We start from the raw sequence: 26760 nt of genomic DNA, 5'->3' as shown, positions 1-26760 counted from the left end.
AGTTAAAAACCAGAGAGATCCAGCAGATGAAGGAAAAGCCTTAAAATTAGGGCACAAGTTTTCCTTTTATAAAAGAAATTTTCGTTTGTAGAGATACAAATTTTCCTTTTGTAAAGGACATTTTTATTCATAGAGATATTTCTCTCTCGTGCCGGGAAGAGAAGAATTTTTAATAACTCATCAATACATAAGGCACAGACTTAAATCTGCATAACAAATCTTATGCAGATTTCCACTTTTCCTGGTCACCTTCTCATAACTTGCCTCTCCCTTCCAGAAATCCTAAACTCCTTTTCCTTTGTTTTAGCCTAAGATGATATATAAACTCAGGTTCTAACCATCCCATTGGTTTTCGCATCACTGGGTGCCCCCATGTGTACATGTGCAATGCACATGTTAGTAAACATGTTTGCTTTTCTCTCATTAACCTGTCTTTGGTCCATCTAATTTATTGAGATCCATCTAGAGAGTCTAAGTAAAGTTTTTTTGGTTTTTTGTTTTTTTCCATTCCTACCGTCAACAAAACAGGAAGAATCCACATTCTACTTCACCGTTTTCACATGCACGAGTAGAGAATGAACTATTAATACACAAATGGATTGATTGTGAGCATGAATCATATATTGCTAATTATTTATTAGGAAATGCTTGGGATGGTTATATAGTATTTCTTGAAATATCTATAATCCTTTTGGTGGCATAACTCATCATATTCTTTCTGTTCTAAATAGTTAAACTGCTATTATGTCCTTAAGTTCACTTGTAAGTATACAAGAGGAAAAAAATCTCTTTCTCTAATTACCCTGGGTTTATGGCTAAGGTCACTATAACAAAAAATCGATTAATAAAGAAAAACATACAAATTTATTTAATAAGTTTGATGTGACATGATCACCTTCATAAAGAAATTAAGACCTGAGGAAGTGGCTAGACCTCTGTATTTCCATGTCAGGTTTGTTGAAGAGTGGACAGGACAGTCATGGAGAAATGTGAAAGAACAAAGCGGGTATACGTTAATGGTCATTACTGAGGGAAACTTAGCAAGGCCTGTTAGTTCAGAATCTTTTCTGTGACCTTTTGTCTTCAGAGATAAAGATATTCCCTTCCTCCAGGTTAATGTAAGGTATATGTGAGCATCTCATATGAGGGTCTTATGACCTGCTTCCAAGGGAAGGTCAGAAAATCCTTCCTAGGTTTTATGACCTGCTTCAGGGAAGAAAGGCAGGGGAAGATTATGGAGACTGTCTGGTTTCTGCTGATTTTCAATATACTGAGGTGGCATATTTTGGGGTTGTGTTCGCTGAATCCTATCATTAGGTATTTAGGCTTTAATCTCTCTCTCTCTTCCCACGCCAAATCTAGGCAGAGGTAACAGGGGTCAGTCATTTACTGATAATCATCTGAAATAGATTTTGTATGTAAAACATATACAAAATTAGATTTTATATATTTTATCTTATTTTTGGGTATTTTAATTGATAGTAATACAGAGACAGGGAGGAAACATTAAGAAAGACTAGGAAGAAGTTAATATCTAAAATGTGCTGTTTACTAAATATGTCACTACTATACCTTCCCACCAGAGGAATTATAAAATCCTTCATTTATTTATTTTTCCTTTTTGAACCAAGGTGATCTTAATATTTTTAGGCCAAAATGAGTGTCCAACCACAAAAAAAAATAGATTTTTTTGCTTTCTTTTCTATCAATCTTCTTTTTTAATTTTAATTTTAATTCTTTTTTTTTAATTTTATTTTTCCCTAAGTTATTGGGGTACAGGTGATATTTGGTTACATGAGTAAGTTCTTTAGTGGTGAATTGTGAGATCCTGGCGCACCCATTACCGAACAATATACACTGCACCATATTTGTTGTCTTTTATCCCTCCCACCTCTTCCACTCTTCCCCCTAAGTCCCCAAAGGACATTCTTTTTTTTTTTTTTTTTTTTTTTTGAGACGGAGTCTCGCTCTGTCGCCCAGGCTGGAGTGCGGTGGCGCGATCTCGGCTCACTGCAAGCTCCACCTCCCGGGTTCACGCCATTCTCCCGCCTCAGCCTCCGAGTAGCTGGGACTACAGGCGCCCGCCACCACGCCCGGCTAGTTTTTTGTATTTTTAGTAGAGACGGGGTTTCACCATGTTAGCCAGGATGGTCTCGATCTCCTGACCTCGTGATCCACCCGCCTCGGCCTCCCAAAGTGCTGGGATTACAGGCTTGAGCCACCGCGCCCGGCCCAAAGGACATTCTTATGCCTTTGTGTCCTCACAGTTTGACTCCCACTTCTCAGTGAGAACATACGATGTTTGGTTTTCCATTCCTGAGTTACTTAACTTAAAATAACAGTCTCCAATCTCATCTAGGTCATTGCAAGTGCTGTTAATTTATTCCTTTGTATTGCTGAGTAGTATTCTGTCATATATACATTATATGTATATAAAGTATATATGACAGAATATATATATCATATATATGATAGAATATATATCACATATATGATAGAATATATATATCACATATATGAGAGAATATATATCATATATGATAGAATATATATATCACATATATGATAGAATATATATATCTCATATATATGATAGAATATATATATCTCTCTCTCTCACAGTTTCTTTATCCATTCGTTGACTGATGGCATTTGGGTTGGTTCTATGATTTTGCAATTGTGAATTGTGCTGCTATAAATATGCGTGTACACGTATCTTTTTTGAATAATGACTTCTTTTCCTCTGGGTATATACCCAGTAGTGGGACTTCTGGATCAAATGGTAGTTCTACTTTTAGTTCTTTAAGGAATCTCCACACTGTTTTCCATAGCAGCTGTACTAGTTTATATACCCACTAGCAGGGTAGAATTGTTCCCTGATTGCGGCATCCATGCCAACATCTACTGTTTTTGGTTCTTTGATTATGACCATTCTTGCAGGAGTAAGGAGTAAGGAGTAAGGAGTAAGGTGGTATTGCATTGTGGTTTTGATTTGCATTTTCCAGATCATTAGTGATGTTGAGCATTTTTTCATATGTTTTTTGGCCATTTGTGTATCTTGTTTTGAGAATTGTCTATTTATGCCCTTAGTCCACTTTTTGATGGGGTTGTTTGTTTCTTTTCTTACTGATTTGAGTTTTTATTATTTCTCTACCCCTTTCAAAAACCTGTATACTATGTACAGATACTGTATAAATTAAACTTTAAAAAATGGTGTAAATGGATAACAGACATGGAAAAATTCAATAAAAAATAAGTAGCACATAAATTTTTGGAAAACATTTGGCTTCCATAGTAGTGTAAGAAATAAAAGATACACTTATAAAAATAAATAATATTTTACAGCTATTTTTTACACCAGCTTTTAGTTCAATAAGAAACAATTCTGATGATTTAATGATGTATGGATGTGCTCTAACCATTATGATGGCAGTAAAAATTGGAGTAATCTTTGACAGGCCAATCTTTAGATCATCCAATATAGAAACCTCAGTTCCCCAAAAAATCATGCAAAGCAAAAAAATGCTAACATTTATTGTATCATTATCTGTATTACAATGATTAAAAGAGCAGAAGGAAAAGAAACTACAAGGAAAATGTCTGCATGAATTTTGAGGCATCAACTTAATTAGATATTATGTACTTTACAACATGGAAAGGAAAGATTTTTGGAGTTGCAGATTCAAAGATGAATGTAAATACCTATTTGATAAGCATATGCTAAATCCATTCACAATTATGTTCTCATGAAATTATTAAAACAATAGTATAAAGTAAAACTTGTGAGCACTGAACATATACTAGGTACACTATGACAAACATTATGTATTTGTTTACAAAAGTGATTTAAAAGTAATATAAGTAAATAAAAATAGATTTGTTCTGTGACACTAGGATTTTCTTTTCTTTCGAAATTAACTTTTCTACTCTCATAATATTATTTTTACAATATAAAAAAACCCATAGGGATAGCAAAGTATAAACATGGCAAAAATATTGTTCTTACAGGGCCTGAAATGGTAATCAGGTAAATGTGGATGACAGCAGACACGAATGTCCTAGACAGTAAATAATAAAAAATAGAATAAATCTTCTGTTTTAGAGAAAATAACATAACTCAGTTAGACAATCATCTTATATAATACAGACAAATATAAATGGCCCATTTAAGTTTTCTTTCTGCAACTTGGTTGATTCTGAGAACTTGATTTTGTTTTTCATTAGTTGAAACCATCAGTTTAATAAAATAAAATAAAATAAATACCTGGAAATATTACAAGGGATTTTTTTAGAAGTAGTCATTTAATTGGCTTGAAACAAAAGTTGGAAACAATTCACTTGTCATAAACATATCCCCAGTTCATGTTATTTCAGTTTTTCTAGTAAGGTATTTCCTGGATTTAAGTTCTAGGCTAAGTTGCTGAATTGCATAGGAACAGGAACACTTATCCCTTGGAATTTAAGAGAATGTCTCTATTCAACATAGATAGAACTCTGGCTTTTGAAGTCAGAATCTTGCTTCTCATTTGGACTCTAAAGACCAAACTTCACGTTATATGTCAAAACCTGACCCTGCCAACTGTCTAAGTAGAAATAAACTATGAAAATAATTTTAGGAGAATGCCAGCTATTAGAAAATAAAAACGACCCTCTAATTATTTTTAAAAACTAAAAATGAAAGACAATTTTTACAGGTTGCTCAATTGTAGTTGAAATCTTTAGAAAAAGCAAACATTATTTGTTTGTTGATATTAAAATATTTATTTATCTTATTTCAGATCATTCACTTAAAAACATAACCATTTTTCTTTAGCAAAAAAAAAAAAAAAAAAAGAAGAAGAAGAAAAGAAACAGACTTTGTATCTGCAACAAGTAGAATCAGAAAGGACCAGAATTTAAAAAGGTTAAAAAGATGGTTGAATGGAGAATATTACTCAGAGGGAAGTTTGTATCTTTAGAAGAGGAGAGGGAACAGGGTTGGTAGAAATGGATAAGAGGCCAGTAAATATAGCAGCCCATGAAGAGGTCACATAGACCTTCTGGAGAGACAGACAAAATAAGGAGGCAGAAACTAAAGATTGTTTACATTCTTACAATCATACATGTAAGAGCAGCCAAAAGCAGAGTTGAATTTTCACACAATAGAACAGAGGCTTCGACCAACATAAAAACTGCAAACTCTACAACCAGTTGCTTTGGGAACGAGGTTGCTTCCAATGTGCTCGTGAATTTACAGTGAGAAAAACCGCGTTGAAATGAAATAAACAGTAACTGAAAGCATAGCCACATGAGTTTCACAAAGACCGTTTTTGAAAGAAATTCTAAGGGAAGTTTAGAGAGATTTATTCTATAAAAGTGTTAGATTGGCCGGGTGCAGTGGCTCATGCCTGTAATCCCAGCACTTTGGGAGGCCAGTGGGGGCAGATCACCTGAGGTTGGGAGTTTTAGAACAACCGGGCCAACGTGGTGAAACCTGCTCTCTAAAATAAAAATTAAAAAAATAAAAATACAAAAATTAGCCGGTGTGGTGTCAGGCGCCTGTAATCCCAGCTACTCAGGAGACTGAGGCAGGAGAATTGTTTGAAACCAGGAGGCTAAGGCTGCAGTGAACCAAGATCTCGCCACTGCACTTCAGCCTGGGCAACAAGAGTGAAACTCAGTCTCAACAACAACAACAACAAAATAAATAAATAAATAAGAAGAAAGAGTGTTAGATTGTGGATAAATGTTTAATTGTGATTTCAAGAGTGTCCAGGTTCTGTCGTCTCTCCCTCTGACTCTACCTAAGCTCATATAATTAATCAGTCCTGAAGGTAAGATATGCCCATATTGTCTCACTTAATCTTTTTATGGATATTACCATCTAGAAGCAATGGTAGACTGTATAAAATGTGATGCGCCTGGTAGATTTAGCAAAAGAAAACATACAAACAAACAGAAAGCAGGCAAATCAGTTACATTTAAATTTCGGATAAACAATGAATAATTTTTAGTATAAATATGTTGATCCAATATTTGGATAAACGATGAATGATGAATATATTATTTAATTCTTTAACATATATATGTCCTAAATGTAGCATGAAACATACTTATACTATGATATTATTGTTTATCTGAAATTTAAATTTAGTTGGGTATCTTCTACCTTGTCTGCCAATCCTAGAATGTAGATATATAAAAAGGGACTTGAAGCTTAGGTAATTCAAGCACCAGGTTTACCTTGCAATAGCTGGTGGTTCAGAGATTTTGGTGTTTACCCACCTGGAGCAAAGCAAAAGGGAAGCAAAATCAACAGAGGCCATCTAATAGATAACACTCCAATTTTTACGGAACTTGAAAAGTCCCCAAGGTTTCTTCTATGAAAGGCATCTCTCTCAGATTCTAACTTGGTGAGTCTTAGAAAGGTCTTGATATCTATATTTTAACAAGCGCTTCAAATAGATCTATTACATCATCTTCAGGCTTCATATTGAGAAATATATCTAACCTAACTCTCCTTTCTAAAACATAAGAAGTCAGTCCAAGGAAATAAAAGCTTCTCTAATCTACCAATACTTGCTACATTAAACATTAAAATGAAAAAAAAAATTGAAAAGTAAATATTTTGTAAGCAGTTTATTTAAAAATAATAAGACTGGTGTTTCAAAAATAAAATCATATGCATGACTTATAAAAAATTATATTTTCCAATACAAAAAATAATTTAGTGAGAATTGCTTTATAGTTTTTCATTAAATTTTTGCAACTTTCTTTAATATATGTTTTAATAAAGACAGCTGGGTTCTCAAATCTTCTGCACTTAATCTGTTTTTATATGTTGCTTAGGTTGAAATGCATAAAGAAAATTTAATCTCATACAAATACGTAGTTAAAAAAGAGAGATGTATTTTAAAGGACTTTTCAATTAATAGTGGATATTCTTTTTTCAAACAGTAAATGGGCAGCAATCTTTATATTAGCCCTACACTGACTCTGTCTCATAATATTTTCCAGGCAATCAAGCTTTTAATATAAAATGTGGAAAAATATTAAACAAGGCAATATTGTTTTATAAGCCTATGCCTGGAACTTAAAAAGAATCATATGTGTAAATCTTTAATGGGAACATTTTAACAACAAAACATCCTTGGATTTTACTAGACAAATATAAGTTACCTGTGAATGAGTTATGAATATATATGTGTGTATGTATGTATGTACCTCATATTTCTATTGTATATAAGCATGCATATATGTGTGTATGTTTTATGTATACTCATTGTATGCTTATGTATATGCACATATATAATTAAATAATAGATTTTTCTCTTTTGTTCCAACCACCAAAGAACTAGAATCTCCTTCCTAAAACTGGGTTATTTCTAAAGGCAAGATAATAAGCTTGATAAATTTCTGAGTTACTTTAAAATCATTCTTCATATCATAATTCTTAAGGTGCCTTAAACATGCTCTACACAGGGTGTCTCCATTCCAACTATAATTTTTCAAAAAAAAAAAAAAGAATGCTAAAAGAGGTATTGAAAATTCAGAGAAAATAATACCTGTTCAACAGTTGATTCTTCAGAGCTATTGTATGCTATTGTCCCAAAAGCTATGCTGGGAAATACTGCTGAACCAATATGCATGCCTCCCTTCTGCCTTGGAAGAAATATGGCTGAGCTAAAGGAAAAAAAAAAAAAAAAAAAAGACTCCTAAAACAGCACTGAGAATTAATTCTAGTAGATAAGTATGGTCTCTTTTTTTGCCTGCAATCTCTCACTCACTTAAGTAGGGGAGCAAAGACAGGTAAGGGCAAATGCATTTCAAAGAAATATCTGGAAGAATCATGCAGTGCCCAAGGGCCCCTCCCTCACTGATCCCTTCTACCTGTGTGCTACCCTGGCTCCTTACTTTAGCCCTCTTTTATTTTCTTCCATTGTCCGTCTGTTTCATTTTTGAAATTGCATGTGTGTATTTATTTATTTATTTTCTTGAATTCTCCTCTGCCTTTTTTTCTGATTCTGCTGCGGTGTTCAGTTGTAATGAGGGTTTCCATCCATCTTAGCTAGAGCAGGCATATACGTGTCAGTAAGGATTATACGTAGAAAGTGAGTCACACATCACTCACAGTCATCAACACACTAACTTGTTTTTAGCTCAACCTGCATGCTGCGTATGTCAGCAAGTAGTCAAAACGATAAACAGGTGCATTGTTTTAATGTGCCAATTAAATTGTGTATATGTTTAAACAATCACCATGATTACATCATGACGTAATCAGAAAGACTAGAAAGCGTTGTAACTATCAAATCTCATTTTGGGGATCAAAAGGATCATGAATGGATAGGTATGTATGTGACTATGCATACGTGTGCATTACACTGTCATCCCCTATATCAGCACTGAATGAGAAATAACAACTCATCTCACGAACTTGGTTGACACTTGCATAGAAAGAAGATGATGGGGGGAAAAAGTGTATTTAAAGAGTTCAAGGAGAATACGGGATAGGACCTTGATTCATAACTGTGAAAACTGCTATTAAGGTAACCATGTAGGAGAGGGCGATTTGTACAAACTTTATAGAAAGCAGTTGGACAACACATATTAAGAATCCTAAAGGTGTTGATTTTCTTTGATCCAATTAACTCAACTTCTTAGAATTTACCCTAAAGCTGTATTCAGAGATAAAAGAACAATTTTTATATGAGAATATTCATTGTAGCATTGTTTGTAATAACAATAAGGGAGTAATTGGGAGCAGCATAAATATCTGACAAAAAAAGGATATTTTCAATAAATCATGAAATATCCAAGTGATTGAATAAAATGCTGTTATCAAACATCTGTTTTCCAAAGATAACTACAATTATAAAATAGATAGAAATAGACAGACATAGATAGCTCCGTGTGTGTGTGTGTGCGCGTGCGTAGGTGTGTGCATATATATGTAATGTGCATATGTGTAAGTATATGTATTTGTTTAGTTAAAATACAAATTACTTAAGAATATAATTTCTCACACAAGATTTTTGTGAGCATGGATACAATTTTGCAGAAAAAAGACTGATAGGAAATATACTAAAATCCTAATAATGAATGGTAAGATTTGGGGTAAATAAAAGCTTCATATATTTTCACTTTCTTAAATTACTTACATTGATCCCATATTATCAGTAATGAAGTAGTAAAATTACATCCAAAAAAGTCTCATACATACAGTATTTATATCTCCAAAATTCATTCCTAGCTTGCCTCAGTGATTTCTGGTCCTGATGCAGTTTGTAACTAAGCAGGAATGCTAAAAACACTTTCAAAGTCACCCTTTCAGCTGGATTCCTAGGGACTTATTAAGGTGATAAACACCTTTGGCCAAAACCTATGGTCAGCAACACTCTCAGCAAAATCAAATGTTCCCGTTACTTTCGCTTTTTATGTGTTTGAAACAAGGGTTACCCAAGCAGTTCATTGTGGCACCCCAGGCTGTGACCAGATTGTTCATCCTCGCACTGAGTTTGGGTCTCTAAATGAACCCAGGTATGTTTTAATAACCTTGGAACTTGGAACTCTTTTTGCACCATTTCCATACCCAGCCAGTTGCTGTATATCTTGGCAGTGGCAAGCTTATTTCTAAGGAAAGAGAAATATTTCCATTCTTTAATAAGTCATTCCAAGTTTCCTGTGATGTTATAAATAATCGGGCAAACAGCCGGCTTTATTCTGCTTAATTTGATATGGCAGATTTGAAATGTCAAAAAGTTCACTCTCAACATAAGCCATGCAACTGGACTCTGACCAATACTCTCATTCCTGATGGGATAAACTTTATCGTCAAGCTCACTCAGGAAGGCAGCTGGGACCCTGCTTGCCCTTCCCAGGCACTGACTGATAGAGTAGTCTGAGTTGGCCCTGCATGTTGTGAGCATGAGGTCAGCTCTTCCTGGGTTTTCTCTTGGGGGACAGGCAACTAGCTTGACAAACTTAGCTAATATACCTGTCACTCAAGGGCAGAGAGAAGGAGGCCAAAGAAACAAAGTTGAAATTAACATGTGAGTAATTGGAGGAAGAAGCATTAAATATCATTTCAGGGTAAACATTTCAGTAAAAGAGTCATATTTTAGTCTCTCTATAACACTCTGTGTCAAATTTCCTTTCACGATCAAGTTCAAGGGCTGATTTACACGTTGGAAGTCCACAGAGAACTGAATTCTGGGCATACAGCTGAAGGTCACCTGACTGTAGTGATGAAAGATAAAACTACCATAAATTCAGATGCTTGGCTGAGATTTTTAAATCTGTTGAAAGAGCTAAAAGGGCATTTTGCCGATGAGTTTGATGTTTAATAGGATATTTTTGTTGTTTTTAGTCCTTTGCCTTGTATTTACAAATCGAACAGGCTCTGATGAAACAGCTCAAGTGTGGTTTGCATTGATTCAGAAAGGAATTATTTAAAGAGGAAAAAAAGTTGTTGAACTTGATTTAATGCTTTTGAATATTAAGCAATTTCCTTTAATAATACATTTGTTTAAAGTAAACTGTTCATAGTTCATCTGTTCTTATTTTTAATTTTGTATTTTATCCAAACCTGATCTGTTTTTCTTCCCAGTTTCTTATTATTCATCAGGCTGTCCATGTTCCAATTAAGATCATTTTAGACTGTGTTTTCTGGAAATAAATACATCAAGTTGATTAGGAAGAGCCAAGATCAAATGTGAAAGGAGTGATCAGGTTTTGAATGTAGACAATGTTTAAAATGTGTGGGTTTCAAATTTTCTTAAAACCAAAATAAAAACATATTGTTTGTAAAATATAAAAAACCTTATGCTTCTGAAATCTCACTTGAATATTTACTTTACTTAATAAATACTCCTTTTGCTTTGAAGAATAAGCTGTAAACATTGTATGAGAATCTTGCATATGGTGGGGTAAACACACAGGGGTTTTCACATAGCTATTGAGAAGTAAATAAATCCTATAGGCTTAAGGGCTCCCCAGTTCCTTGCTACACAGCCCTGTTGTCCACGGTTTACTTTTTTCCACAGGATGATTCTTAATACTTTACCAGATGGAAACACCACCACCACCATCTTTGCAGTTTCAAGTCTCATGCATTAGGCAGCTATGATATCTTCATCTTACTTCCTTCTCCGGCGTTCTTTCTCATTCACACCATCTCAAGGTGGGTGCATTAGATGGATAAGTAATACATTTATTTCCTAGGGCTGTTGTAATGAAGTACCACAAACTGAGTGGCTCAAAACAACAGTAATTGTCTCTCAGCTCTGGAGGCTAGAAGTTGGAACCCAGCAGTGTTGGTAGGGCCATATTCTATCTGAAACCTGTGTTACTCCTTACCTCTTCCTAGCTTCTGGTAGTTTGCTGGCAGTGTATGGCACCCCTTGGCTTGCAGCTACATAGCTACAATACTGCTTCGGTCCTCGCATGACATTCTCCCTGTGTGTTTCTGCCTTTATACAGTGATCTTCTTAGAAGGACAGTGAGAGAATTAGGGGCCCACCCTATTCCAGTATGATCTCATCTTAACTAATTACATCTTCAATAATCTTGCAATTACATTCTGAGGTACTAGGGGTTAGAAATTCAACTTTTTGTTTGGGTTGGGGGGGACATAATTTAACATATAACAGGTGTGAACAGGCAATATGTATAACTGTGTGTTTAATGTTGCTTTACAAAAAGTTGGTCAGTAACTATTGTTCTTTTTTTTTTTTTTTTTTTAATTTTAAGCAACAATTATTTGTTAGAACTCCATGGGGACCTTCATAGAAATATTGAACTCAAAGTAAAGATGTAAGCTTGAGGTTTCTTTCTATGCAAGCATTTTCTAACTTTCAAACTCCTCAAACCATAGGGAAGCAGGACAGAAATCACCTCATATAATGCTCATAGGTTTGAAGTCAGTTGAAATGATCTTGTTTAAAAAGGTCAGTATAGAGTTTAATTGGGTATATTTAACTGAAGTATTAAACAGAGACATTGCTGGCCTGAAAAAGATCTCATGCCAGATAAAGACAAATATAATAAAGATGTCAGGGTGCTTCTCCGGAGCAAGTGAGATCATTATGCAATTATGTTACTTAGAAAGGCAAAGGGCAGAATACAATTTATACTATGAAATGTTACATTTCCAAGTTTCTGGAATTCACTTTTTTTCTCATTTCTTTGCAGGTAATCCACTGGGCTAGCTATAGATTCTAATTAAACGTTGGCATGATTTCCAGTTAATTTCCAATTAATCCTGAGAGAATTTACTTAAAATCCTCAAGTCTTCAGACAACTCTATGATGTTCTAAACAAATTTTGACAATTAAAAAAATAGAATTAAATATTTGCTTCTATATAGAGCTGAATAGCCATCCTAAAGAAGTTCTAGAATGTTTTGACTATCTTAATTTATAAATTTAACCACCATTTGTTAACTATTTACTGTATTCAAGACATTATTTGACACTGGGATTGTAAAGTAAGATTGAGTGAAACCTTTTAATTTTCATAAATTGTGATTTCACAGATACATGTGTAGAGGTTACTTTTTAAGTAGCCTGTAATAAGTGCCATACCTTAAATACAAATGTAGTGATGCTACAAAGAGCAAAGAGAGCTTCTTTGTTATAAGGAACAAAGGCAAAGAGAGCATCGAATGTAACTAAACAGATGAGAGAATCATAAGGTACACTAGTTAGAGTAGGTTAGGCTAGACAACCAAGCCATTCCAAAATCTCGGTAGCTGAACACACATGCAAGTACACACACACGGGCATATGTTTTTGTGTTTGGTTCTTTTGCAATTCATAATATGTGTTCAATATGGTTCACCTGGGGGTGGGAACTTTGCTTCAGTGCTTCCCTGATCACCAAGACACACAAAAAGAAAAATGGTAAATCACTCAATGGCTCTTCAAGCTTCAATCCAGAAAGATCCATAGTAATCTTATCACTTGTGACCAAATCAACTCATAATACCATTTAAAAAAAAAAAAAAAAAAAAAAAAAAGCAGAACGTGGGAAGGAGAGAGGGTCCATATGTAAGAGATACAATCATAAAGTGTGTCCAGAATTTGAAGGGTGCTGGGATTTTTTTCATGCACCCAAATGGATATCACTGTGGACATCTGCAAAATGAAGAATAATATTTCAGTGAGTGGAAATTGTGCCAGGGTCTCAAAACACTCAATAGAGTGGAAAAGAAAATTGGGAAACAGTTGACAGCACTTTTGTTTGTTAAGTGGCAAATATTTGTGCATGACCAACATTGGAAAACAAATATGACAAAAGTATACTGTTATTGGGCCACCAAGAATCTTGTATTAGTTTGGGTTCTCTCAGAGCTGACCTTGAGACTAGAAATGAGCTCAAGTAGTTTGGAAAGTTGCAATGGCTTTCCTGAGGTGTCTACTTGGTTAGGCTACTGTCCCCAATTATTCTAAGACTAATTAATTACCAAACACTAACTTAGATGTTGCTGTAAAGAGATTCTGCAGATATAATTAAAACTTCTAATCAGTAAACTTTATGTAGGGAACACTGTCCTGGATAATTTGTGTGGAACTGACTGAATCAGTTGCAAGACCTCCAAAGCAGGGCTGAGGTTTCCCAGAGAGAATAAATCTCACCTGTAGACAACAGCTCTGGCCTGTCCTCAGAGACTCCAGCCTGCCTATGATATCCCTTTTCTGACTGCCCACTCCATGATATCAACTTTTTAGCCAGCTCATGCATTTGTAAATTCAATTTCTTATAATAAATATCTTCCTATATTGTACTGCTACTGGTTCCGTTTCTTTGGTTGAATCCTAACTGATAAAGTGATCATAGGAAGTACAATCGGGCAGCAGAAAAATGGGACAGAAAATAACACAGCTCAATAAAGTGTGTTTTTATGAGCAGATTACTGCTGTGGGTATCTGGGCTTAATCCCAGTGGAAACCTTCTAAATGACTGTAGACAAGAAATCGCCAAATGATTGCATAGTGGAGAAAACCAGGGTATTTCTCCATGAACTCTAGCTACTTATTGTTCAAGAGCACCTGTCCCCTCTACTTGTCCATTTCCCTCCTTTCCTGTGACAAAAGAAGCCCTGCAGGAAGACAGTGGAAAAATGCCATAGATGACTTGAAAGGATATGGGCTTAGAATGCACAGAATCTGATACAAGTCTACTTCAAAGACAATGCCTTTCATTTTTCAGTGACTGGGGAGGCAAGAACATGTTTTCAAAAGGGGTATAAAATTTGTGATTTAATCAACACATACTGAATATTTAAAATGTTCCAGGCACTGTGAAAGAAACTGAATAAATATGGGTGAAGTATAGTCTCAGTCCTTCAGAAATTTCATAATCATTAAAAGTACAATTGACCCTTGAACAACACAGATTGGAACTGTCTAGTTCACTTATACATGGATTTTCTTCTGCCTCTATCACCCAAGACACAGCAAGACCAACCCCTCCCCTTCCTCCTTCTTTTCAACCTACTTAACCTGAAATTGATGATGAAGACATTTGTGATGATCCACATCCACTTAAAGAAAGGTAAATATATTTTCTCTTCCTTACAATTTTCCTAATAACCTTTTTCCCCCAGATTGTTTTATTGTAAGGATACAACAAATTATACAAACAACATATAAAATATGCAGTAATAGACTGTTTATGTTATTGATAAGGCTTCTGGTCAACTGTAGGCTATTAATAGTTAAGTTTTTGGGAAGTCAAAATTTATACATGGATTTTTGACTATGCAAGAGATTGGCACAGCTACTCTCTAAGTTATTTAAGGATCAACTGCATTTGCAATGAAATGTCACAAGATTTACAAAAGATATGTATACTTATTGAGAAGTAGAGGGGTTAATACTAACCAGAAACATGTAGAGGCTATGAAAAAACAGAGATATTTACCAAGCAATCATGGGAGAGAAGACCACTTCAGACCATTCCTTGAGTGCCACATTCAATTCCGGGTGCTATCCTTCAGTGAAAACAAGAACAAAGTAGAAAACAATGTAAGAGAGATAAACAGCATTGCAAAGTCAGAGTCATACCGGAAATTTCAATTCTTCAGTTTGGTAGGAGAAAGAAGACTGGTGAGGTGGGGAAGGATTGGGCATTGGAGTGAATTTTTTAAAAATATTTTTGTATTCTCCCAATTGTTCACAGGTAGACGCTCCTCTAGAGAAGTAAGAAATCTTCATATCTGTCCCAGTTTCTCTATTTGGCTGAGGACTGAGTCTCACCTCAATATACATATTTTTTTTGATGCCATGTCCTCTGTTTTTCATTTCAGTTTGATATTTGGGGAGAAGCAAAGGGTTCGCCACTGTATCTGAGCTCCCTCATTCTTGTGATCCAGTTTCACATGCTGCAGGTGGCCAGATCAGTTTGAGGCCAATAAGCACTTACCTAGAACCGGCAGGAGGGAGGAAGCAGAACTCAGCTGTCTTCTTGCATCCAGAGGTGCAACATTCCTATTCAAAATCCAGGCACGTGGCAGCCGCATGCTGGAGGAGACACCTGCTTCATGCCCAATTCAGTAAAATATTAAGAATTATACAATTTTAAATTACAATGTTTCATTTTCTCTTCAGCCTGACCTAATTATTCCCAGCAGGGAGAGTTGGCCAATAGCATTGATTTTGGTTTTTTTCTCCTTGGTCTGTAAGGAAAAGGCATTCGTCTCTCATTTGTTTTCTTTATTTTTCTTTGAACACCGCCGAAGTATTCCATGCCAGCTCCTCCTCATACCTTCTTTCCCATTTTATAAGCGCTGATTCACCTGTAAAACACATTTTTATAAAAGCCAGAAAAAGAACAGTGGCCATAAAAAGCTCCCACGCCTTTGCATGATCCTTGTTGTTAGCAATCCAGAAAAGGCCCCCTGCTCACAGCAGACGTTGCTTGGCAGCTGCTGCCTTGACTTTTTTCTTCTCCAACCATTGTGCTCATGAGCCTGGCAGGGTCAGAACAGAAAAATGCATTTTTTTTCATCATCACTTGACAGTGTTTTCTTCAAATCTCCAAGTTTTACAAACAAGGTGATGGCCATAAGAGACTTACCCTGACAACTCAAACATTGGTGCATGTTTTGTCTGAAGGGGTCAGAGAAAGCAGGAAAAATAAAGAGAGATCATGCAAATAAACCTACACATATCCACACACATCTAGATGCCTTTTAAATTTGCATAGGCCACATTGTTTTTTTTTTTTTTTTTTTCTTTTTCCTTTGGCTATTTATGTGATGCACAGGAAAATATTCACTTGCAAAAATGAACAACATGTATTGCCTTTCCAGCTTTTGCTTGAAAAGTCTTAAGGAAGAGTGTCATTACCATTTATCTCTACAGATAAAACGTCAGACCCTTCTGAAAACTTAGGGTAAGGTTGGTTGATGGCAAGGATCATCTTTGTATACTGCTAGTAATCTCAAACATTTGTAATTCATATTATTTGCTCTTTATATCATCCTTATATAAAATATTTGACCATTCATGAGTAGATTGGTATCGTTGACATTCCAGGGAATGTTGTACAAATAAGTCAGAGTCTTTCTGTTTTCTGGAAAGTCAATATTATGAGATATTGTCAGGTCTTCTGTGATAAGAGATCCCATAGTAAATAATTTGGCCAATATTATGTTAACAAAGTTAAGTTTATTTTCTGCAAGATTTCTTGTACTTTATGATAGAATGCATACTAAGGTCTCAAGGAGCTAGGGTTCTCCAAAACACAGTTTGGAAAACATTTGGAAAGTAAATAATACTTCTTAGCTTTTTACTTTTCTCACTCTAAGTCTGACCCCTGAACACAAGTCCAGAAGTATATTACCCACTGCTTATTAGACATCTCTTAACAGATGGGTCTTGTTCACCAGTTACCCTCAGTATATAACAAAGTGCCTGGTACACAGTTGCTAGTCATATTTTTGAATAATATAATAAATCTCTGAAGTCAGGAAAGTAAGTGTTGGTCTCTTTCATCTTCTTTAAAAACCAAGTTTGAAAAACCAGAGTTTAGTAGACACAATGGAACATTTGGCTTAGAAGAAAATAAATAAACTTATACATTTACTTGTGTTAATAAAGAAATAAAAGCTGAAAATTCTGATGGACTTACTATATGCGTGTAATCATATGGGGTCAATTGTTTTAGCTCATTGGACCACCAATATGCTTCAACACCATATTCATGACAAAAATTCCCAAATATGCCTTAAATGAGCAATAAAGGGCTTGCTTGCTCTAAGATACCATGATATTGTTCTTTCTGTTGAGTTAACTAGAATGGTTGGAAAAGCTTTGCTATATGTCATTTTGACTTCTTCATTTGGCAGGCTACAACTTATCTAACCATACTAAGCTACAGTTCATGGGACATTAAAGTGCAAAGTTATGACTTCTAGAAACAGGGGTTAGGTAGGTGAGAGGTGAGATTTGCACTGTTAGATATATTTCAGCTCTACACATGTTTCTTAGTAATGCCAATGGGCACTGCAAAGACATTTTAAACAATAAGTGGTAGTGTTTTTTTTATTTGTTTGGTTGTTTGTTTGTTTTTGAGATGGAGTCTCTCTATGTCACCCAGGCGGGAGTGCAGTGGCGTGATCTCGGCTCACTGCAAGCTCCGCCTCCCAGGTGCCAGCAAGGTAGTGTGTTTGTTAATTCAAACAGAATGAAAGAGATATGGAAATCTGAGGGATCAAATGACTTTGGAATAAATTTTTGGTTTCTTTTTGTTTTTCTTCCAGAGGACATAAATAGTGCTAATGAATGAAAAGTTCAGGAATGTGGATCTCAAGTCAGAACAAGAAGATTAGAGAAACTAAAGCTACTCTAAAATGAAAAAAAATAATAATACAATTAAATAGTATTTTTCTTTTTTAAAAAAAATAATTGCAACTTTTTTCTTAGATTCAGGGAATACATGTTTAGATTTTTTACATGAGTGTATTACATGATATTGAGAGTAGGGATATGGATGGTCCCAACACCCAGGTAGTAAGTATAGTACCCAATAGGTAGTTTTCAGACTTTGCCTTCCTCCCTCTCTCCCCCATCCAGTAATCCCCAGTGTTTATTTTTCCACGCTTATCTCCACGTGTACCTAATGTTGAATTTCTGCTTATAAGTAAGAACATATGGTATTTGGTTTTCTGTTTCTGCTTTAATTTATTAAGATAATGACCTCCAACTGCATCCATGTTACTGGAAAGGAAATTACTTTGTTCTTTTTAATGGCTGCATAGCATTCCGTGGTGTATACGTACTACATTTTCTTTATCCAGTCTACCACTGATGAGTACCTAGACTGATTCCATGACTTTGCTACTGTGAATCATGCTGCAATAAACAAACAAATGCATGTGTCTTTTTAAAAATGAACAAGTGAGACCTAATTAAACTAAAGAGCTTCTGCACAGCAAAAGGAAATATTAACAAATACTTTACAGAATGAGAGAAAATATTCACAAACTATGCATCAAACAAAGGGCTATTATCTAAAATCTATAAGGAACTTACACAATTCAACAAGCAAAATGCAAATAACCCCATTAAAAAGTGGGCAAAGGACATGAACAGACATTTCTCAAAAGAAGACATACAAGCAGAAAATAGTAATTTAATAAAGCAGTAAGGTCCTTATTGTTAAATATTTTGAAGAAGTTGGTTATTTATCTGAGATTTTTGCATTGAATGAGATAACGGAGAAGGTGATGCCTCAGATATTTATATGAGCTCTCCTGGCTACAGGTGCTTGTGATACTTAGAATAGTCTAGTTTATTCCAGGAGTATGACTTAGTGTAGCAGGACGAGCTGTGGACAAAACCCCACAGACACCAAGATAGTGAAGGAAGTAGCTTTTAATCAGCTGGAAGCATCAGCAGACTAGCATCTCAAAATCTGAGCTTGTTGAGTGCACAATTTCTATCACTTTTAAGGGCTCACAACACTAAAGATTTTACATGACAGGGCCGTGATTGATTGAGCAATCTAGGGGGTATGTGACAGGGGCTGCATGCACCAGTAATCAGAATGAGACAGAACAGAATGAGAAGTTTCACAATGTCCTTCCATACAATGTCTGGAATCTATGGATAACATCGGTTGCTAAGTCATGGGTTGAATTTTAACTATCAGGCTAAGGTCAGGCAGGCCCAGGCCTGGTTTTGGGTCTGGTGCCTGGCACCGGGCTGCCTGTCTTTGGTTTCACTTCCTTGGTTTTTTTTTGTTTGTTTGTTTTTTGTTTTTTGTTGTTTTTTTTCTTAAATCAGGTACTGAGCATAAAACAATATAGAACAATATGGGAGGAGGGGTCTCCTCTCTTTTCTCATTTGTATTGCTTATAATTCTTAGAGGAGTCAACGCAATGATCAGTTCAGAAAGTATTTAGTATTCTTATTCACTGTGTATAAATATCAGGCTTAATAAAAACATTTCAAATAAAAAATAGGTAAGAAGAAAGAGAAAAAGGAAGGAAGGAAGGAAGGAAGGAAGGAAGGAAGGAAGGAAGGAAGGAAGGAAGGAAGGAAGGAAGGANAAGAGAAAAAGGAAGGAAGGAAGGAAGGAAGGAAGGAAGGAAGGAAGGAAGGAAGGAGAGGGGAGAGGGAAAAGAAAGAAAAGGGAAAAGGGAAAGGAAGAAATAATGAGAAAAAAGAATCCTAAACACCTGAGGCATAAAAGGGGATAAAAATGTATTATAAATAAATCACTGTATCATCATTAATGATGCTTAAAATGCCCATAATATTTCAGGTCATATGTTTTGCGGGGACATATCACCTTGCAGGATATATTTTCCACTTCTTTTCTATTTCAGATTCCACCACACTGGCTACCTTGTCATTATTTGCATATTCTGTCATTCTTTATACCTGGGGCCTTTATTTTATGGTCAACAATGGAGGAGCTTCTCATTTGGCTAAACTCTAAACAATATACTTAGTTGTATGCACTTTGAAGAAATATAGAAGTGACTTCAGGTACGGATATACACAGAATCACAAGCAGTGGTAAAATGATTGGCTTTATTTAGAGGTCTGGAGGAAACAAATTTCACAGATCAGAGGTAAGTAAGGAAGCTTTGGGAAGAGGAATGTAGAGGGGCATATGGGGGTTAGCAGAGTATGCACGTCTTTGGTCCGCATATTAATAACACTCAAAGCATGTCTACAACAGAGATACACTCAAAAGTCAGCTAGGCAAGGTGGTTCTTTCAGAGGAGGTCGGCCGGTGTTTCTCCTTGTTACTATACAGCCGAGTCCATAAGGCCAGAAATTAAATAGCTATAATGAGAAGGATGAATGTGTATCAGCCCAAAGCATGGATTCCCTGTCATTAAGGTTGGCTAAGCTACTACGTCTGGGGAATCCCTGGTCTGTCAGCAACAAAATCCAAAGCTATTCACTTGATAAGGCAGCATTGCTAAAATAATCTGACTGCCCACTTAATGGCAGGTTGATTTTACTGGACGCCATCTATCCAGAAGACAGTAATTTGTCCTTCCCAGAATGGATGCCCATATGTACATGTGTCAGTACCACAGCCTAACAACTTACAAAATTTCTGATTTGTTACAACTGGATTATAGACATAATTTTCTCAGATCGTGTGACCCTTTTATAGCAAAAGAGATATAACAAACTTCACTTTACCATGAGACCCACTGCTACTATTACATACTGTACCATTCAGAAGCAGGAAACCTAATTAAATGATGCAAAGAAGAAGAGACCATTTGCAGCTCCAGGACAATTCCCAGAATAGTTAGGAAGTAGGATTGGACATTCTCATCAACACTCTTAGTGCTTCATTTCCCGAATATGTGCTATTGATCCCCATGACTTTTCAATCAGCTGGATCATTGATCCTGGTTCCTTACAGAAAACATTTCCAAGAAGTAAAACAGCAAGGATTCCACTGAAATTGTAGGTAGATTACCGTGTGGTGATTTGGGTCTCCTCATGCCAGTACAATGACAGTGAGACAGAAAAGGGTGAAGACTCCTGTTACCGTAAGGATTTACAGTGGCTGCTACACATTGTGAGCTGAAAGGACTTCACTGGAAGTCATGAGATTTAGAATATATCTACGGTTACTTCGCTGCCCAGTAATAACTAAGTAATCAATTACAATAGCCACAGCCTGACAAGATCAAAGCAACTAAAGACTTGTAATACCTGATGATGAAATGCTGAGATGACCCCAGTGGTTAAGTGGTGGCCAATGGAGGAGTGAGAGTATGGTGTCAATTGTGGCTTCAAGCGAGTTATAGCTGGAGTACAAGCTTCTTCCATTAACCCTACTGTCTTAATTCTTTTCCTGGTAGATATAGCCAGTCATCACCTGGAAGGGTCTGTGAAAGATTGGGCTTAAGAGAGATCACAAATGGTTTCAAATGGTTCAAGGTTAGACACATCTTCTGTCCTGCTCAAATCCTCTCAGTCTATCTCTTTTTTTTTTTTTTTTTTTTTTATTCTATAGCTACTGCTGCAACCAAGTAGACAAAGACTTATATATTTAACATTATATTCTTGATTGAGGTAATCTCACTTATTTGCTGAATACTCATTCATTTTTATCAAAGAAAACAGCAATACAATTGTTATATATAAAGTTTTGGTGCCGCAGAAGAAATAGACCTCGAATATAAATGTTATTTTTTTAACTCAGCAAGGCAACGTACTTCTACGGAAGTGTGCACCCTCACAGATGGAGCAATGGTGAGCGCACACCTGGACAAGAGAGGCAAAGGGGTTCTTATCCCTGAGGCACGTGGCCCCTGCTGCTGTGTTGGTCCCCTATTGGCTAGGGTTAGACTGCACTGGCTAACCTAATCCTGATTGGCTAATTTAAAGAGAGTGACGGGGTGAGTGCTTTGGCGGGAAAATAAAAATGATTATGCAGGGTGGAGAATGGGTCAGGGGAGAGCAGGTAATCAAAATGAGTTAGTGTGGAGCAGGTGATCAGAATGCGTTAGGGTGGAGAAGGTAATCTGAATGAGTCAGGGTGGAGTAGGTAATCAAAAAAGGTTACTTTAGGAGGAAGTTAAGTTTAAAAGTAGAAGGCAAAGAATTGAACATACTAACATATTAATTCTTTGAAGAGAAGTTTAGAATTCACATTTAACACAACGAATTGAGAGGGAATAAAATAAAATATCCTGTAAATCATCTCACCCACATAATCTTTGTGAAGCACTTTACCCCTTTTTCTAATTGTGTTCAAAACTTTTTTGATGAGTACATAGTAAATTAAAATTTTAAAACATCAAAATTGAAGTTAAGAAAGGCATTTCCATAAACATTTTTGTTTCTGATGATTACCTAATAGTAAGAGTAAAATGTCTTTGTCAATTTTTATCACCATCATCATCCACTGTTCTTCACTTTCTTAAATGCAAGTTGTCTTGTTCAATGTGTCTCAGAACTAGGAAATAATAATATGTAATTCACACCTTCAGAGGACTTGCAAGTTATTTGGCACAACAAACCTAATCCCCTAACAACTGCTAAATTGTAAATCTATTAGAATGTGAAAGGTAGATAAGTATAGAAAATGTAAGATAGAACACAGATTAATAATGGTAATTCAGATTACCAGAGATCAGAACAACTAAATCAGTACAGCAGGTAGATAGAAAAAGAAAGAAAACTAAAGGATATAACATAGTCTTGAGGGTACAGAAAATTAAATCAGAGGCTACAAATTGGAATGTTTATGTCCCCCTAAAATTCACATGTTGAAACATAATCCCCAGTTGCTATGATCTGAATGTTTGCGTCCTTCACTCAAAATTTATATTGAAAACCAATCTCCAATGTGATAGTATTAAAAGTTGGAGCTTTGGAGGAAGTGATTAAATTGTGTAGGCAGAGCCCTTATGAAAGGGATTTGATCCCATATAAAAGAGGCCTGAGGGAGCCTGTTTATTTCTTCCATTATGTGAAAACACAGCTAGGAGGCATCATCACCAAATCAGCCAACATCTTGAGCTTGACCTTTCCAGCTACCAGAACTGTGACCCATGAATTTCTGGTGTTTATAGGTAACTCAATGTGAGGTATTTTGTTACGATAGCCTGAACAGACCAAGACACCAATAAGACAGTATTTGGAGGTGGGGCCTTTGGTAGGTGATTCTCCCTCATGACTGGAATTAATGTCTTTACAAAGGTCACCCCAGAGACCTCTTTTATCCCTTCTATCATGTGAGGACGTCGGGAGAAGTCTCTCTGAACCAGAAGTCAGTTTATACCAGACACGGAATGTGACAGCTTGTTCTTCATAGCCTTCAGAACTAATAAATCTAGTTGCAAGAAACACATTTCTTTGTTTGTAAGCCACCCAGTCTATGATATTCTGTTATTGCAACCCAAACTCACTAAGACATTAAGTAAAATATCATAATAATATCTGTGTTATGATGCGTGGCACATAAAACCAGGGTACTTCAGAATCGATGCATTAGGAAATTGGTGTCTGTCAAGAGATTTTTTGAGTAGTCAAATAACATGGAGAATGTGGTGTTCAGTAATACTAGTCTAATAGTCTTAGGGAGAAAGAATCTAAATCATGTTGTCCAGAAAGAAATCTGTGGAGATAACCCCACTTTAAACAAATAGAGGAAACAAAATTTAAATCCATTTCTTATCCAAGTTATGGCAATTGGCTTAAGAGTCTTCAAAGATAACAGACAGATTCTTACTGACACTGTGGTAGGAGTTATTAAGAAATTATTTTAGGCAGATAGAGAGGACGAAAAAGGGGGTCCTTGGAAGCCATTTTTTTTGCAGCTTTTGTCTAGCAGGAAAGCTCTGATTCTTAGACCCTGCTGGCCACCTTTGATATGCAAATGCAAACCTTTAGAAACTGGGTCCACCCAACATGGTGATTCCCACCTTTATCCTCTTGCCCATGCCCCCACATGTGCCTGGTAGCATGGCCACCCCCAAATATCCCTACGTGTGTGGAACATCATGACGCCCTGCATTTGAATATTAAAAGCCTAAGGTGGAAGGGCCAGCTTTTTCGAGGACTATGTGAATAACATGCCTAGTCAAACCAATCCCCTGAGCCTTGTGCAAATCAGACACTGCCTCCTCCAGCCATCGAATATAGCTGACTGATATTACCTGAAAGTGGGGTTCCCTCTCTCAGCTTTGGAGCTCCCTCCCTCTCTCTGTGCACAGGGGAGCTTCTTCTTTCTTCCTTCCCCCTTCTTTCTTGCCGATTAAACTCCCTGCTCCTTAAAACTACTCTACATGTGTCCATGTCATTCTCTCTAATTCAATTCGAGACGAAGAACCTGGTGTTTTTCCACCAGGAGCCGTATCAATACTCTATTAGCTATCTTGTTAAACTATCTGTTGTTGATACTCTAGTCTACATATCTGGCGAATTTTTTTCTGAGAAATATAGATTTGGTACTAGAAATTCATTCTGTGCATGCCTAAAGTCTCCAGTTCCGATTTGGAATTTGTTGTCCAATATAGTTTAGAAATATAAGACACATTTATCCTTTTTGTCCTTCTTATTAAAAAAAAATTGTAAACACTAAGAGGATTATATTTTATTCCATAAGCGTAAAACTTACTGAATTAAGAATACTTTATAGAGTAGAAGATCCTAGATAGATATTGACAATATTGCGTGCTGTAGAAAGACTTTCATGTCCTGCAAAGTATTTATTCTGATGTTCTTGCTGTTCTCCTGACAATGGTTTCTTGGCACACAGAATTGTTTATAGTGAATGCCAAGTGCAAGTTGATGTATACATTTGAAAGGAGACTACCTTGTTCCTTTGGCTTTTGAGCTTAGGCAGCAAGTCTCAAAAAAGTTTCTCAAGTACTTTTTAGTTTTGTCTTTGGTGTTTCAAAGGAAAGACTCAGTAGGGAAGCAGGATTAAGTGGATTAAGTTGTTTATTTCAAACAACAAACTCGGAATTTTGATGCAGTGATCCATGCACTAAGCATATGAGTAGAGATGATTCTTGCCCATGCTCTGTAGCTAGACCCAAGTAAGGCAGCCAGTGTCAATTCCTGCCATGCCTGCCAGGGATACTTTGATGTCTAGGGCAGTCGACTGGTGTCACATTCCAAGAATCAAGAAAGCAAAAAGCCTACAATCAGTTGTTGAGGACTTACTCTGCTCATTAAAATGCAAAGGATGCCTTGGGAATGTGCTGTACTGTGAAATAGTAAAACAAACAACAACAAACAACAATTTAAACATTTCCACCCAAACAATAAACTAAAACCAAAATATTTTACCTGTTTGCTTTAAAGTTGATGTTGACTCCCAAACTAAACATTTCAGCAAAGTGAGAGCTTGGAAACCATATTTTACCAATCGCGATGTGTTTAACTAACAAAGAGATACCTTCAAAATAAGTACAATGTGTGACAGGACCCTGGTGTATTAGTTTTAGTTGCCTTTGGTATGTGAAACAAAAGGAAAAATTGTAATTACAGAGCACATTTCTTAAACAACAGTGCTATATACCTTACACTAAAAAAATGAAATCCAGATGCACTAAAGAGTTGAATGAAAAAATAAATCATTCAACCATAAGAAACTATGGGCACATATGTATTAGTTCATAAGACGGGGAAAGGTTTCTTATATATAAAGTAAAGGTAAAATTTACAGAAGAGTTTTTCTCTGAATCAAACAATAAACTAAATAAACTAAAAAGCAATAATGAGTTAAAAAGCAAGAAAAGTGAAACAAATAGTCAAAAACAGATGGAATGCACGTTAACTATATATCCATACACATGGACACACATATGAATATATATTGAACATTGTTTCTAAAGAAAATAGAAGGTTAGGTTCTGTGAGCCTCTGATCATATTTTCATCAAGCAATCAATACGTAACTTTGTTTTATGTGTGTTTATTTTAATTGACACCTTATTCAATACACATAGTTGATTTATTAACATTGAACTCATCAGTAACACTATAACTTGTGCTTGAACTGTTAAAGAAGAATTATTCAATGATAATTGCTAAAGCATGGTAAGAAAAACTTTGTTCAAGACTATTGTGAGAGGTTTAGGAACTACTGCAATGGAATCTTGCAATAAGTCAGAGACTGAGCTCAACTCTGAATACAGCATGGGCAAGTAGAAATTTACAGTCAGGGATATATATGTATATACAAGGATGTATATGTATATATATCCTTGACTATATTATTGTGCATGTGTGTATGTGCGTGTGCATATATATACACGTGTGTGTGTGTATATATATATATACACACAAAAATAAAAGAGAGAGGAGAAGAAGGAGACAAAAAGCAATAGTAAACGTTTTTGAACAGCTAACTCGCAAAAGTTTGGCACTGAATAAAAATGGATACTGAATATTAAGGAAGATACCGTTCTGATGGAAATGCAAATTGAAACAAACCTTCAAAATTAACCTAACAATATATGTGAAAATCTTACAACAGCCATAAACATTTGTTACAGGAAAGGGGTACCTTCCATTTTGGGGAAAGTTGATCTGCTGGGGATCCTTCCTTCCAAGTTTCTAATAGGACCCAGTCTCCCAGCTGGGTTGTAACAAGATTCTCTTTCTTAGTGGGGGAAGGGAGTCTTTGGTTTCCATATTTTTAAGGAATACATTTGCTCTTGTCCTAAGTTGATCACATAATTTTGTAGCTTTAAAGTATCTATGTCTATCAGGAGGTCTGTAGTTAAGAAAGGCCTTTCATACATTATTTTAAAAGGGTTGAGCTGCAGATTTCCCTT

The sequence above is a fragment of the Theropithecus gelada genome, chromosome 7b, assembly GCF_003255815.1.
Source record: "Theropithecus gelada isolate Dixy chromosome 7b, Tgel_1.0, whole genome shotgun sequence".
NCBI classification, from domain to species: domain Eukaryota; kingdom Metazoa; phylum Chordata; class Mammalia; order Primates; family Cercopithecidae; genus Theropithecus; species Theropithecus gelada.
This window is presented reverse-complemented; position numbering follows the sequence as displayed.